Source organism: Physeter macrocephalus, chromosome 7, assembly GCF_002837175.3.
Source record: "Physeter macrocephalus isolate SW-GA chromosome 7, ASM283717v5, whole genome shotgun sequence".
NCBI lineage: Eukaryota > Metazoa > Chordata > Mammalia > Artiodactyla > Physeteridae > Physeter > Physeter macrocephalus.
The window spans coordinates 105,012,306-105,030,189 of record NC_041220.1 but is presented as its reverse complement, the minus strand read 5'-3'; positions in this window follow the sequence as shown (position 1 = coordinate 105,030,189).

Here is a 17,884-nt window from a genome sequence, read left to right as displayed (position 1 = left end):
GACCACATTAAAAGATAACAGTGATATCTTTGCTTACGTGTCGGTTTTTCCAACTTTTTTGGAAAATCTTTTTAAGTAAAAGTTGTGATATTTTTCCATCCTATCATTTTTATTCCTACAGCCTGGCAGAAAGAAAATGTTTATTAAGATTCAGTGAGTGAAATCTGGACTCTACTAAGTTGTGTATTAATTTATGTTTATATTTAAATTTATAATATATTTTTATATTAGGCCTCATACAGCTACCTAACATGTGCAAGGACGCTTGCTAATCACTGTATGTGCATAATGAAAACAATGTTTTGGATATGAGTACTGCTATTTATTTTAAAAATAAGCTGACCTAGGATCAGATATATTTTTATGCAATTTTTCCAAGTTTCCAGGATTCAAAATCAAAGTGTCCAATGCTAGGTCCTGACTCTTCATAGCTATGCTATTGTGCATTTCACCAGCAGGATCCCTCAAGATTTAGCCAGGTTAACCAGCACGCAGGCATACCACTTCAATGGCACCAAGTGACACAGGCTTTGCTGGTCCAGGAAAGGGAGTAACTCTCTGTCAGTGGGTGTGGGAGTGTACTTATTATTTATTGCTTTTAAACAGGTTAGCACAAATTTAGCAGCTTATAACATACCATTTATCACCTCACAGTTCTGTAGGTCAGAAGTTGAATCAAGTCTAACCTAGGTTCTCTGCTCAGGGTCTCACATTCACGGTATTGGCCAGCTTTCATTCTTATGTGGAGGCTCTGCTTCTAAACTCATTTGTTGTTGGCAGAATCCAGTTTCTTACAAATGTGAAACTGAGATCCAAGTGTTCTCACTGGCTCTTGGCTGAAGGTCATCATCAGCTCCTAGAGGCCACTCGCCATTATTTACGCCAGGATTCCCTCCATCTTCTAAGTCGGCAGTGATGAATCTTCCTTTTGTCACACCCTCCTCACATTTCAAATATCTTTTTCCTGGAGGATTCCTGTCTCTTTGAAGGTCTTACCTGATTAGTTTGGGCCCACAAAGGATAATGTCCTTATTTTAAAGCCAAATGATTTGGGAACTTAATTATATCTGCAAAATCCCTTGAAAGCAGCACCTAGATTTGTACTTGATTAAGTGACTGGGAGAGGATGTATATTCAATAGAGGTTGGGAATCTCAGGGAGCATCTTAGAATTCTACTTATGGGGTAATGCATAATTTTATGAGAATAGGATTTATATTTCCCTATTGATATCCTTCTGCTGTGGAACCTCTTATGTGATCCATAATTCCTCAGAAATCACTGACAGAATCTGCAGTTTCTCTTAGTGCCAGATGGGGAGGCTAGATAATATAAATGCAAGTCCTGCTTTGTCATCAGACCCTGCCATCAGACTATGACCATAGCCAGCAGAAGTTAGCATTCCCTTCTGCGTGGTAGATGAGAGTACAGAAAGAAGTGATCAGATTTTGATGATCTGGGAAAAAAAAAGATAATAATAAATGGAAGACATGTTGGTGTTTAGCCTTGACAAGAAAAAGTGAATTGGGACTTTGAAAAGCATCATGGTGAAATTGAAATATAGAACTAATCTCAGAAATATTCATTTCCCAACAACTACCTCTTGTTAACACATGGCCTTCTTCCTACTGGGCGAAACACACTTTCTAGAGTCACTGAAGTAAAATGGAAACTGCAAAATTATGTCACATCACCTTTCTTGCCATTCAGCCTTTTCCCAATCCACCATGAAACAAAAATCCAGTGATATTTCTGAGTGTGTTTACTTCCTACAACATTAACATGTGGTAAGAATAAAATACAAGAGTTTGTGCATTTGGATTAATTAATTTAATTGCTTTGAACCATTACATAGATTTCAGAGGCAAACCACCTTCTCCGAGGTTCCATGATTTTCAATTATTCTTTTGGTCATCCTCTGATTATCTATATATCTTTTTAGACTTAAACTACCTTCTTTCATTCACATAGCTTCCACAAATTTTCTGCCTTCTATTAATACACATTAGGCAACCCCAAAAAGGTACTGAAAACAACTTCACTTAGACTAGAATTGCTAATGAAAAAGTGCTGATTTGACTCAGCAGCATGGCAGCAAATGATCTTACAGAAATTTTCAAGAAGAGTCAAGTGAAAAAAATGCATAAGTTACTTGTCTGCAACATGGTGAGAATTCAAATTTAATGTGTATACCTAGAGCTGATCCCTTTGGCATTGGATGCTAATTTGATTATACCTTTGTTCAATCGACTTAGGTGCACAGATGATTGAAAAGTAGGTTCACTTAATTTGCACAAGATGAAAAGGATAGATGCTTAGAAGCAATAATATGGTTCTACCTTGAACTACTTAGTTTCATGAATGAGCTGAATGTAGATTCATATATATGTAGAAATACATATGAAATATTTATAATGTAAAATATATTTTATATATTATTTGTATATCTATATCTATATTGGAATAGGCCAAATTATCAGGCTAGCTTCACTGTGGGCAACTAACTAGAGTTTAATCCTGCTAGTGTAGAGCACACTCTTTGGAGTTATCCTACCTGAGGGTCAAGGGATTCGAGGTTTTTATGTACCATGTCCCATTAATATGAGTGAAGGCTGCCTCATGAGGTATGATGAGTAAAATCCCCACAGGCTCCAGAAGCAAGAATAAACTCTTAGGCAAAAGAAAATATGTAACAGCTGCATTTGGAGGTCAAGCATGTGTTTGTGCTGAAGTGGTATGGGCACTAAAATATGAGCAGGACACCAAAATCAAGAAGAGCCAGAGAATGAGTTCAATCCAACATTATTTTATACTGAAAATGATTAGGAGCTGGGAAAACATATCCAAAGTGCTACCAGTAGGCTTATATCTAAGAGCTCAGAGTCAAGACAGAGAAGAAAGAGGTAACAGGTGACCAGAAAGGAGCACCCAGGGCTTTTGCTATGGCCGTCTATCTCTTCTTGAATGAGCATGTATTATTTGAACAAGTATGGCTGACATAGCAAAATAATTTTTGAAAAGGTAGATGGAACCATGTCTTGCCATTTTCTTCCTCTGTGACCAGTCTAGTCCACCTTCCTGGAATGTAGATTGTCCTGATATTTTCCTTTTAAATGACCTACCCAAGAGTAAACTTCTTACCTTCACTTTCACTGATCTCACATGCACTAAATTAATTTTCTCTCCATGACCAAAACACACTGTGCTTACTCTTTTCACTGTCAGTTTCCTTGGTTCCTATGTGCTTCCATCTTTGTCTCCCGGAGAGTAGGCCAGGTCCTCAATGGTTAGAACATTTGTGTGAATCCTTTAGTCACATATAAGGTGCACTCTGGCACCTCATGTCAGAATCTCCTTTGCTCACTTGCTCTCTGGTTGGATAAATAGTACAGAGGAGCTTGGACAGAACTCTGCTGTGGGTGCTTGGGGCAGGCATTGGGGTGAGTCCCACCTCACCTGATGTTGGGATACATAGAAAGAATGGACAAATATAAAACAGATTCCTGAAGGACTGCAAGGTTACAGACAGGTCTGGCTATCCAGGTGGGGGTCATGTATTTTTTCCATTTGTTGAGCAAATATTATTGCAAGCCTTTTCTGATCTCACCAAGCACTGGGAATTTAAAATGTAAAAACAGTGTTGAAGGAGATGTGCAAACAGAGAGTCAACAAAGAAAGGTTTAAATAGGGGCTAAGACGAGGTGACTAGAAGTAGGGTAGTGCATATTATAAGCATTTTGGAAGCCCTGAATATGTGGCTTTAATGGCTACTTCCACGTTCTTGTCCAAGCAGGGAGCAGTATGTAGCCCTTCCTTGAGTCAGGAAACTCCCCTCCCCACCCCCACTTAAACCTGTTAACAACTATTAAGGTTTCAGAAAGCTAACAGTAGCTATGTGTATTCCTCAAATGTTCAAGCATAATTAAACTAAATCTTGTAAGTAAGAAAACACATCAAAAATGTTTCATCCTATACCTTTCCCTTCTCTACATACTACTTTCACTAATTTTTCATCCTTTGTGTTCAGAGCAAGCCTCTGACATTATCTCCTCAATGATGGATATCATCAAAAAGCTCAGTATTTGATTAATTATTTTTCTTTGGAATGATTCTGCTACTTTATCTTTCTGGTCTATAAAGTTTTATGTATCTTTGAAGAGATCCTAGATTTTCTTAAAATGTGAAATATAGGTGTCTTTAGGTCTTTTATCAGTTTGGATTAAGCTCAGCTATAAGAGGCAGAAAAACCAAAATAAACTAGCTTAAATAAGCTAAAATGTATGTCATTAAAGTTGGAAGCTAAGTATACAAAACTAGTAGCTCCATTCTTTTTATCTTATGGTTCTACTTTGAGATGCTAGCATTTTTAAAGTAACTTCAGAATCCAGCATGGATGCTGGAGCCCCATCCATTAAGACTATCTTTTAGCCAACATGAAGGTAAAAAGAATAAAGGGCAGGTTCTCTTTCTTCAAGAATACATTTCACAAGGTGGATTCACCCCATCTACATGTATTCTGTTGGCCAGCTCTTAGTCACAAAGTCATATCTAGCTGAAAGGAAGGATGAAAATCTGGTCTATTTTTGCAGATTATCATCTGCCTATCTAAAAAAAAAAAAATGTGTACTTTATCTCTAAGGCAGAAGGGGACAATGGGGACTGTGCAAAGGTTTCAATATTGGGCTCATTTCCAACATGCAATAGAAAAATTTCCAGTTAAAATACAGCAGATTAAAAGAAATTTTGCTCTACTGTTCCACCTTGAAACAAATAGAGGAAGAGGGACTATCAACTAACTCAGTATGCAAAACTTAACAATGAGAAAACAAATAATCCAGTAATAAATGGATAAATGACGTGAACAGATACTTCACCAAAGAAAACATATAGCAGGCAAAGAAGTACATGGAAATATGCTTAGCATAGTTAGTCATCAGGGAAGTGCAAGTTAAAAACACAATGAGATATCACTAAAACTTGTTAGAATGGCCAAAAACAAAAAAACAAAAAAAAAAACAAAACCCAGAAATAAAAACCTGACAATCTCAAATGGTGACAAGGATGTTGATCAATTAGAATTCTCACACACTGCTGATACAGATGCAAAATGGGACAGCCACTTTGGGAGCTAGTGTGCCAGTTTCTCCTCAAGATAAATATACATTTCTCATGCAACCCAGAGTTTCCACTCTCAGGTGGAATCTAAATGAAATAAAAATGTATGTTCATGTAAAAACCTGTACATGAATGTTTGTAGAATATTCATAATCACCAAAAAGTGGAAACAAACCAAATGTCACTCAGCTGGTATCTTAATTAAAAAAAAAATAGACTCTGGTACACCCTTGCAATAGAACAAAAAAATTACTTATATAAGCAACAAAACATAAATCTCAAATGCCCTATGGTAGATGAAAAAAAACGGCCCCAACAGGCTATATGCTGTATAATTTGCTTTATGCAACATTGTGGAAACAGCACAACTGTTTCAGAGACTGAATCAATCATTTCAAAGAGCTAGGCATTGAGGAAGATTTGATTTAAAAAAATAAAAAAGAACAGGAATTGGTGAGTGTGTGTGTGTGTGTGTGTGTGTGTGGTGGAAATGTTCTATATCTTGATTGTGGTAGTGGTTACATGCCCATATATGCTGGTCAAAAGTCAGAGAACTAAACTATGCTCTCTAAGTTGTACTGTATGTAATTATACCTTAAGTAAAAAATGTAAAGTAAAATTTAAAAAAACTAAATCAATTTTGAGGCAAAGTTAGAATAAGGGTGTCACCATAACACCCAAAATCTCTCAGCTGGTTAAGTGCACGATGGCAAAAAGCAGATTAAGTGTATTCTGACCCAGTACATTTTTCTGTTAGGTAAGAATTACTCAGGGCAGTAATCAGATTAAGATCAGAGGAAAAATAGAGTTATTTTGCAGAAACTATATTGTTGAGAGAGAGAGAGAGGAGGGAAGGGAAAAAGATGTGGTAAAAAATCAATAAAATATAGCAGACTTGAGAAATTTTCCTTTTAAAGGACAATCTGGTAGCAGTTACTGGAACATGGAACTGATTAAATCAAATATATAATAAGTCTACTATTTTTTTAAAAGAGAGTTGTACTGGCAAGACCCAACAAATCTAGATGAAGAATTCTTATAAAACGTTATTCTTAAGCCTCAAAAATTCTTGAACAGGAAGGGAACAGAGAAAAAGCAGTACAGTTCAAGGAGAGTATATCCCTTAACACTCTCTTCAAATGTAGTAAAGGAAGATAATTGAAAACAAAAACACATCAAGAAGATGGAGCTGAGGACCATGAAGAAGTATAGATGAAGAAGAACTTTCCTGAGGACAAAATCATAACCTAATCAAGAAATAAGACCATACCAAGGGTAGAGGAAACTCAGTGCCTGCCCAGTGGAAATTAAAAATTGCTAAGGACCAGTGACTAGAGTGCACCTCCCATTTATCCTTTCTCTGTTCTGTGTTAGGAGTCTGGGAGTGATAACTAGGCGTTTTGTTCATAGTTCTCTGGACCAAGTGAAGAATTTCTGGACTTAGAGTAGCAGTGATTTTGCAATATTTAGAGATTCCAGACTTTGACCATGATGAGCTTATTGGCTTGAACTTGGAACTTGACTAGCCTCCCTTTGGAAAGGGATGGCTATGCACTATGTGTGGGAAGAAGGGAAGAACGATTGACCAAAAGAACAATCTGTGCCAGAGACATAACTCTAAACACACATTATATCTGATCATCCACATTTTTCTATTCTCTTTGCAGTTAGACAGGACTGTGTGACTATAGCTGACTGATGGGCTGTGAGCAGAGTGAGAATATGCTCAAAGCATGTAAGAGCCTAATGCATGATCATATAGCTGTCTCTCCCTCTTTCATGAAGCCCCAGATGTTCTTACATTTCCATTAATGCAGTTACAAAGTGGTATATCATATATCAGCTGGTCCCTGAGTGAATGAATCAGAACCCACCCTCTCCTCTCCTAATCAGTATCAACCAGCAATGAATAAGTATTATACTGAAAATAAACTTTACTTTCAATAAGCCACCATAGCAATATCTAGCGATCTTAACAAAACACCTTGCAATGCCCCAAATCATTATGTCCCAAATGTGCATAGTATTAGAAAATGAACTACAGATTTCTTGAAAGTGCATCTAGACAGAGGAGTTCTTCTAACTAGAGAAGTATATATTTATTTAAAATATTTCTTGCAGGACATCTCTATTTGATACTTGAGTTGATTATATGACCAAGTTTTTTGTGATCATACTTGTGTCCGCTTCACTAAAAAAATCTTCTAACTACAACAGTCCACTCTATCTCTGTTTCCTGTATATCTTTGGATTTTTTCTCTAGTGCTCATTTTGTTACTTATTCACATAAAGCATTCTACAGTTTATGTATATTCTGAAAATGAGGATGGTTTGTCTTTGTTCACTGAGACTAAAAACTCTTTGAGGGGAGACCCATTTCTGATACAGGAACATGCTCCAACTCAACTAGAAAGAATTACACTGAAACAGATATATAGAAAATGATGCTATGCTGCTCAATCAAAGTGAAACAAAGTATAGTTCTTAAAAAGGTATATTCAACAAATATTTATTGGCCACTTATAATTTCTATTCCTCTTTGTTTGGGGGAAGAGTATTCAAACTGCATGTAGATGGTGACCTCTTTCTTAAATGCATCTGGCTTTAGCTGTTAAATCTGAGACAGGTTTTCACCAGTTTTCTGAAAAAAAGAAGAGAATCCATCCCAGAAAGGAAATTCCAAATGCTTTTCATATCAGACCTTTGGATTGATTTAATGCATTCAAGAATGCAAAGTTCTCATGTGTTGTGTAAATATACTGAGAATCCATGAGGATTTGCCACCCATAACTTGCATTGATTAACCTCGTGAGTTTTGAGAAAACAGACTGTTTCCTCTAAAAATATGAAGCCGTAAAGAGAGTATGAATTAAAAAGACAACCAATCAAAGGAGCCACATTTACTTACACACCCAGAAAAAGATAGATACAATAAACTATCATTAAGTGAGCATTTACTCTGTATCAGAAACTGTGCTGATGTCAGCACATTTATTATTAAAATAATCCTGCAAGGTAAGTGATATTATTGTCACTTTCAGATCAACTTAACAAAGACAAGTTTGCATATACCTCATGTACCTCAGTGTACCTCATCAGATTTTGGATTCACCAAGCCTTCAAAATCACATGAGCTAATTCCTTTAAATATCTCTCTCTCTGTGTCACTATCTCTATCTCCATCGCTCTGTCTCTGTCTTTCTCTCTCTGTCTTGCTCTCTTTATATATGTGTGTGTATATATGTATAATTTTATGCACATACATATCTTTTGGTTCTTATTCTCTGAAGAACTCTGAATAATAAACATTTTGGTTCAGAGAAGTGGATTGCTTCTGTAACAAATATCTACATATATGGAAGTGACTTTGGAATGGGAATGGCTGGAAGAGCTTTCAGGTGCACATTAGAAAAAGTCTAGATTACCTTAAAGAGATTATTGATAGAAGTATGGACATTCAAGTTGATTCAATGAGGTGTTAAGTAAAAATGAGGACCATGTTCTCGGAAATTGGAGGAAAGGTAATCCTTGTTATAAAGTGGCAAAGAACTTGGCCAAATTGTGGTCCACTGTTTTGTGCAAAGTAGAAATTGTAAGCGATGAATTTGGATATTTAGCTGAAGAGATATCTAAGCAAAATATTAAAAGCTCAACCTGGTTTCTCCTTGCTGCTTATAGTAAAATGTGAGAAGTTTCCTTCTATGAATAGATTGTTTAGTATTTTATTCATGAATAGATGTTTAACTTATTATAAGACTTTCCTATATCTATTTAAATTATCATGTAATCTCCCACTTGATTGTATTAAATGTTACATTACATTGACTCATTTTGGAATGTTATATAGGTAACCGTCTATTCTTGGAATAATCTCCATTTAGGCATAGTGCATTACCCTTTTAATATAATGCTAAGTAAAATTTGTTAGTATTTTGATGAGAATTTTTGCATCTATGTTTATTAAGAATATTGGTTTATAGAATTACTTTCTTATAATATTTTTGCCAGGTTTGCTGTGAGAATAATGCTAGCCTCATTAAATGAGTTGGGAAGTTCTTCCTACTCCTCTATTTTTTTTTTTATAAATTGAGTATTATTCCTAATTTAAGTGGTTGATATAATCCATCAATGAAGCCATCTGGGTCTGGGATTTTATTGTGAAATAGTTTTCAATTATGACTTCAATTTATTTAATAGACATAGGGTTATTATAAATTCTAAAATGTCGTCTATTGTCAATTTTGTTAATTAGTATCTTCAAGAAACTTAAACACTTTAATTTGCTCAAATTTTCATCATAGAGCACTCATCATATTCTCTTATTATAGTTTCAATGTCTGTAGACTCTGTAATGATGCCCCTTCTTTCATTCCTGGAAAATAACCACAGGATGGGTCTCTGCACCAACTACGCCCACTGTGAGTAAGACGTGATGAACTACCTGACTACCAGGACCCCCACTTGTGATTAGCAGGACACAAAGTTGTCCTGAATCCACAGGCATTAACATGATTTCAGAGCCAGTGTCTAATACTTCCTCTTAAATCTGGGTATATTTTTTTAATGCATGATCACTCTAGTAAATGGGCAAAAATCCCTTGGGGAAGGTTTAGAGGATAATTTACATGCTTACTTGTGGCAATGGTGCAAGATTCTTCCTTGAGAGGATTTGTCATATCCTTCATTCAAGGGATTTTTCTTTTTTCTTTTTTTGTCTGTGAATTAATTTGCGTTTAACTAGGTCAGATTCTCTGACTTTCTACTGTGGAAATTCAGGCATGTTTTGGTTACTAGACCTAGAGTTTTCCCTATTTTTAGATCAAGAAACAGTCTAGTAGGCTATTTAGACTGCTTTGAAGATGACATGTACGTGGTTCACAAGTTTACTGAGATGTCATACAAATGAGATTTGTTGTGTATTTTCCCTCTGGCATAGGGGGAAGCTCTCTATAGGGAAGTTTTGCTGCTGATGGTCACTGGACTCTAGTCAAAAGAAGTGCACACTCTGCAAAAGACCAGCAAGATGAACACACTGGAACCATTTTCTCATCCCTTTATAAATATTTACTCATCAAGCCTGACATTAAATAGGTGAAGAAATTCCTTAAAGTCAAGCAGAAGTCAAACCAGTTTTTTTCTTAATCCCTAACACAGCTCTTAAAAAAAATGTTAACCCATTTCTGTGAAACAGTTCAGGGAAGACATACGCAGAAAAGTAAATTATATTGTTTCACTTTGAACAGTGGAATCACATAGTAGAACTTCACATATTTACACAGCTGAAGTTAAGTTGGGCAGAACCTAGAAAAACCATGAAGTATAAGGGGTATTTCTTTTGTATCTCTCTGTCTTTTTCTCTTTCTTTAAATCTTCCCCATTCCTCCACTCACAGCCTCTGAAGAAAAAAACAATTCTTGTCCTGTTTTTTCTCTTGGTTGCACATGCTAAGCCAGAAATCTAACAAAATTCCTTATCCTTTCTTTGTAATCCTATCCCTAATCTGTATCCATTTTAGGATATAAGAGCTTCCCCTGTTTTCTGTCTTCTGCAATTGCATTAATTCAAGCTTTTATTATCTATGAATGTGTGCCTGCCATAGCTTTCCAACTGCAATGGTTTTCCAACTACCTTCTCTGCCCCAGCCTTGTCCAGCACAATTTATTTTCCACACTGTAGCCAGTGAGATTGTTTATGATTAGATTATAGCAACTGTAGGCTTGGAAATGGTTCACTGGCTGCCCTTGTCCCTCCCAAGTTCAGACTCGGGACTGAGTTGGTAGATGCCTATCTCCTGGGCTTCATCTCAATTTCCTTCTCACAAGTTTTATCTTGAGGAAATGAATGAATGAATACATTACTTCAAAAAAGCCATTCCCAGGGGCTTCCCTGGTGGCGCAGTGGTTGCGCGTCCGCCTGCCGATGCAGGGGAACCGGGTTCGCGCCCCGGTCTGGGAGGATCCCACATGCCGCGGAGCTGGGCCCGTGGGCCATGGCGGCTGGGCCTGCGCGTCCGGACCCTGTGCTCCGCAACGGGAGAGGCCACAACAGAGGGAGGCCCGCATACCACAAAAAAAAAAAAAAAAAAAAAGCCATTCCCAGTAACCTATCTAACTCTTGTTCATCCATCAAAGATGAAGCACGTTTATGGAGAGGCACTTTATTATACTGTGGTTCACCTCCCTTATATATTATGTGCCTATATTGGTGGTACTGCTAAGGCTATATTTTATACTGGGATCAGGCTACTTCTATAAAGACAGTACTCCAAGTACCAGGGTTTATATTATACCATGTAGGTCTCAGCAAAGATTTAGGACCCAGCAATGGCCTCAACCTCAGGCAAAGCATCCACCACAAGTATAGTAACCAGCCATCCTAGTTTTCCAGGTCAGTCTGGTTTATATGTAATACTCCTACATAAATAATAATAATTCCCCTTTTCACCTCGGAAATATTCTAGTTTAATAAAGTATGTGATCACTTTTGCTATAAGGGGGCATTTTAGCAAAAACAAAATTAGTCTTGCTTTAGCCATATTATAAGGTTTTTAGGGTGCATGCTGCTACAGAATGACCTTGAACTATGCAGGAACCTGTCTTAATGCATGTATTGCCTTGGAGTCTTAGAAGATATAGGAGGCTGAGTTTTGCTTCTGCTCAAGAATACTCATGAGGTTCTCATTTTTAATTATTAGCACCAGGATTTGGTAAGCAGCACTAGGATGACTGCCCTTCATTTAGGGCAAGGTGAGAATTCTATAAGGAATAATTTTGGTTTAGAATCAGAAATTTTGGTTTAAAATCCTCATAGAATTATGGGGTGACTTCTAAGTGATACTCTTGTATTATAGGTGAATATTCAGACATATCCTTAGACCTAGAGACTTTATGAAATTAGAACAGGAAGCAAAGATGAAAATTATTCATGGGAAGCTGTGCTGGATGATAATACATTGTCCAGGCCTGAGTTAGATGTTTATTTAATGGAAAAAAGTCTCCTAGTGGGATTATCTAACCCAGGTTCGTAGGTAAGATCTATTTGGACAATGGGTTCATTTGGATGACTTAGAACTTATTAATTGAGGGCTATAGTGAAAATAAAAATGCCATGGGCAGTAAGCAAAGAGGAAGTAAAATGAAAGAAGAGATTCTAATATGATAAACAAAGGAAAAAACAAAGATGCAGCAGGAGAAAAACACTCCCTGATGCCTGGAACTTCCAAAAAACAGAGGGCAGCCAGTGTCTTAAAGGGAGTTTGGAAGATTTATTCTTTGATCGGCCCTTCAAGGCACACACTTCACGAGCATACCTAGCAGGTTCAGTACAGGAATGTACTGAACAAGGTTCCCCAACTGAAATCCACTTGTGATGGGGCAGTTTCATGGGCCAATGCTATCTACAGTCAGAGTTACTGATAGCTGCCCCTGTGGCCTAGGACAGCTCATCAAACATTGTAGAGGTTATGCCATTAGCCAGAGTCTAGGCACAATGAAGAAATGCGATCTGAGAAACACAGAACATGGAAGGAAATGGAAACTGCTAAGTTTTAAATAATCTTGATGTGAGATAAAAGTATCTGATCTGGGGCTTCCCTGGTGGCGCAGTGGTTGCGCGTCTGCCTGCCGATGCAGGGGAACCGGGTTCGCGCCCCGGTCTGGGAGGATCCCACATGCCGCGGAGTGGCTGGGCCCGTGAGCCATGGCCGCTGAGCCTGCGCGTCCGGAGCCTGTGCTCTGCAACGGGAGAGGCCACAGCAGAGGGAGGCCCGCATACCACAAAAAAAAAAAAAAAAAAGTATCTGATCTGGGTTGTTGTCCCAGTGACCTGGGTTCCTAACACTGAAATGTTCTCAATTTAGCAATAAGATTTTTAATGCTATTAACACAGCACACCTTTGTGTGAAGGGCTGGATAATAAGTAATACCACAGTATAAGGTCTCTGAATACAGTATTTAACTACAATGCATAAATAAATGGATGTGACTGTGTTTCAATAAAATTTATTTACACAAACAGGTGGTTGTCCTACAGGGCCATAGTTTCCCATAGCTACTTTAAGAGAAACAGTATGCTTAAGTGGCTTTCCCCATATAGATATGGTAAGAGCTTTCTGTCCAAATCAACCTCTTATTGAGATATTTTTTAAAAGTGAATTAGTAACTAGTTTATAAATTTTGGAAACCTGACATAGATTGACTAACATCCTGACAAGGGTAAAAGACCAAAACAAACTAACAAACAAACATTTTTTCTATTTTCCTTTGCACAAATACTACTAATTCTTTGAAAAGATATTTAGCAATACCAAATACTGGCTTCTGAAAGTACAATTCAGCTCTAGTTTCTGGAGATCATCTTATTTTTCAATTATGTGATCAGGACTTTAGTGTCACAATAATTTTCCATGTGTTACAACCTCATTTGACTTTTAAAGTATGACTTGGCATTGAATTAAAACAAATTCTTATACTGTGAAATAACTATAGCCGTTCCAGAAAGAGGCAACCCAACCATCAGGAAACCCGTGTTTGGCTGAATATAAGCAAAACAAGAAACTGGAGAGGACTTTGTTTTGTACCTTTACGTGAAAAGGCTAAGACATTTAATTTAGAGCTTTAATTTTTTGATATTTTGAAATCTTGGGCTTTAACTTACAAGGGGATTTAATCGTTGGATTTTATGGTGTTCATGGAGATTTCATAATAAGCATGGGTTTATATTAAAATTTGGAACGTTCCCTATGTCAGTATCATTGAACTATCAAAATACTATTATTTGATTTCATTGAGGAACCTCTAAAAGCCAATATTGCACAAGTAGTTGGACATATTTTGACATAGGGAACAGGATAGCAATAAAACCCTGTTCAAATGCTTGGGATGTTCTCTGAGAACCAAGACAAACCAAGAGGTGCTTATGTGGTCATATTACTCAAATCTTACGTCAGAAATCAGAACGATTCACCTAAGAATATGCACCACGAGGAAGAGGCGTGATGTTCTCCAAGCTACTGAATCACACATTTCCTTCTGAACTCCTTCTGTTATTCACCCTGAAAGCAAATCTCTTATGTAAGCAAAAATAAATAAATAAATCATCGCTCCAAGCCAACTTTATTTTTTTAACGTCTTTATTGGAGTATAATTGCTTTACCATGGTGTGTTAGTTTCTGCTGTATAACAAAGTGAATCAGTTATACATATACATATGTTCCCATATCTCTTCCCTCTTGCGTCTCCCTCCCTCCCACCCTCCCTATCCCACCCCTCTAGGTGGTCACAAAGCACGGAGCTGATCTCCCTGTGCTATGCAGCTGCTTCCGACTAGCTATCTATTTTACATTTGGTAGTGTATATATGTCCATGCCACTCTCTCACTTTGTCATGACACTTTTTGAATTATGGTTTTCTCAGGGTATATGCCCAGTAGTGGGATCTCTGGGTCCTATGGTAGTTCTATTTTTAATTTTTTAAGGAACCTCCCAAGCCAACTTTATTTTATTTACAAGGCATCCATGTGACCTGATTAACTAAATGCACTGTACAAAAGAATCTATTCTTGAAACAAGGTTTCCTTCAACCCCCTTGGAGTACTGTACTGAAAGCCTCCTTATGGGCTGCCTTTCCCCAGGCGTTGCTTTATTCTTTCTCTGAATCACAGAGGCTTTGATTAGCATCAGTCCTTTGAGAATATTTCTCAAGGAGATTTCTCTTTTTTTTCCCCCTTCCCCCAAGTTTGTATAGGTTACTTAATAGTGCAATTAATTATTGTTTTATGACCAGATGAAAGTTTTTTTATTTGTTCTTTCTTCAGATTTTTTTCCTGATTTAGGGAGATGATATGAATCACTTTTTCTTCCTGAAAGGAGAATAAAGTGGACTTTGATAAAGGTCAGGTAAAGAGAGTTGGAGGGAGGGAAGTTCATTTATTATCTCCCTTGGCACTTCTCTTTGCCTTTTGAAAAATAAAAATCTGTTGGAATGAAGAATTTTAAAATAGCATGTGTTCACTCTAGAAACATAAGTTGCATTAGAAAAATGTTATTTTTTCCTCTTTTCCTCAAGTATTTTCTGTACTAGGTGGTGGTGATAGCTTGAAAGTCACATGCATAGTGATCAGATCTTGTAAGAGCCAGTTGCTGAGCTTTTCTATATAAGTTAATTTAACTCAAAAGAAGATAGTTTGTTGATTATGTATCCTTACATATTTTTTATCATATTTTTATTACCCCTGCTTATTATAGATGCAAACACATGCAACCCTACATCTGGGCTAGAATTTTTTATTTTAATCTTTCTTCACACTAAGAAGAAAGGAATCATTGTATATTCTAAGAGTTAAGTTATTTACATAGTAGGAGGATGATCTCAACCCATAAACAATAATGGGGATGGAATGAAAAGCATTATAAGGGTGCTGCTGATAGCTTTACAGGAAAATAGATATATTAAATTAAACATGTTTTGGGAGAAGATGATTAATCTACTGGTTAACCCTATCAGCCAGGTTTTGCTATGAAACAGACAGCCACAAAACTATCAACTGGCATTGCCTTAGCTAGGGCTGCTATAACAAAATGCCATAGGCTGGGTGGCTTAACTAACAAACTTTGATTTCTCAGAGTTCTGGAGGATGGGAAGTCTAAGATAAAGATGCTGGCAGGGCTTCCCTGGTGGCGCAGTGGTTGCGCGTCCGCCTGCCGATGCAGGGGACACGGGTTCGTGCCCCAATCCGGGAAGATCCCACATGCCGCGGAGCGGCTGGGCCCGTGAGCCGTGGCCGCTGAGCCTGCGCGTCCGGAGCCTGTGCCCCGCAACGGGAGAGGCCACAACAGTGAGAGGCCTGCGTACCAAAAAAAAAAAAAAAAAAAAAAAAAGATGCTGGCAGATCTGGTATCTAGTGAGAGCCCTCTTTGTTTGCAAAAGGCCATCGTTTTAGGACCTCGCCTGGCTTTTCCCTGGTACATACATATTGAGAGCTATCTTGTGTCTCTTTCTCTTTTCATAAGGGTGTTAATCCCATCCTGAAGTCCCTGCCTTTGTGACCAAACTGACTCTAATTACATTCCAAAGGCCCTACCTCCAAACACCATCACATTGGATATTAGGGCTTCACCATATTAATTTTGAAGGGACACAAACATTCAGTCCATACCTGGCATACACTGTGAGCATTTATTTGTCTCCTATGCATTTGCCGGTCCACTAGGGTTTGGTTGATTCAAGCTCTACAAGCTGGGCTTGCCTCCCAGATGCAAGTTGGATTTGGTTCTGTGCCACACATCTCTCATCCTCTTTAAATCAGGGGTTAGCAAAGACATGTTCTTCTCATGATGAAAGTCAGGAGCTTATTTTCACTTCTCTTTGGATTACCTGTGCTAAAAACCACTGGCCAAAGCAGATCAAGTTAGCCAGACTTAACGTCAAGAGGCCAGGAAGTACACTCCATCTAACGTGGAGGTCAGGGGTGAGGGAGAAAGTGAATGCATTTTGAAGCATGATCTGATCTATGAAACTTTTCTACTCCAGGAAGCATTCAGTGAATATTCTAATTCTTTTTCTCAGTAAAACCAAAATCTTTGTACCATTTTTGGGGTTTTTGTCTGAAGATTTTCACATGTGTATAAATTATACTTTATTGTAATGTATTTGTTTATGTATCAGTCTCCATCTAGATGCCACCAGGAATGTTTTATTCTTTCCTGTGTACACAGAGATCAGTATATTCAACAAATATTAGATGGATTGACTACAAAAGGTGTGCAACTAATATTTCCTGCTGTTGTTTTATATTTTAAGAAATTCAATAAATAATCTTTTAATGTTTTTATAGATTCCACTACCTCATATGTTTATTAAGAGGATTAAACTAAACACAGTGCACAGAACGCTATAAACACCCAAATAAACAGTAGCTGTTCTTATTCCTACTATTATTCTTGTTATTACATTTAAAGTTAAGAAGTTAAATATGTAATTTATATCTCTATATCTCTAGTTTTATTTATATAAATTTCTTATCACTACTATGATTTATTATGCCTATTAAAGTACAGATTATCTCTAATAAATGGCTGCTGAAATCAGGCAGAAACAAAACAAACAAATTAAATACTGGTTTCTAAATTTTTGCATCACTCTCCATGCAGATCTGAGTTTCTATGTAAAATTCTATTTTTATGAAAATGTAATATTTTTGTACAGAAGGAAAATTTTGGCTCGATCATATGCACATTATGAGTCACACCTCTTGAACGTAATCATAAATATGATATGTAGAACATAGGTTGATCTGGGGTTTTGGCTGCTCCTGTTGGGGCATGATCAGAGAAACTGAAGATTATTTATAATGGCCCTCTATGGTGTGCTAAAGGAAGTATGATGCTGAGCGATGGGAAAGAGAGTCAATGGAGTTTTCTGGTAGAATATGCTCTGGATGATACTATCAATACAAAAGTAAGACAGTGTTTACTTGTGTACTGGTGAAAGTTGGAACATGGTTCTTAGCTAGAATGAATAGGTTTAATAAAGGCTGTCTTTATTTGGTTTTGTTTTGTCTTAAACTGACTTTCCCTCTGAGGGTATGCCAAAGTCAAGAATGTTCAAGGAAAACAGAGCTCAAGCAAAAAGTAATAGCTTTATGGGAGAAGGGTTAAGAGGTTAGAGTCTCAGGACTACTATAGCTTCTGGATATTTAAGGAAAATATACCAGAAAAGGATGTGCTTCAGAAGACCTTCCCCCAAAGTCTGCATCTAGATTAATCTCAATTT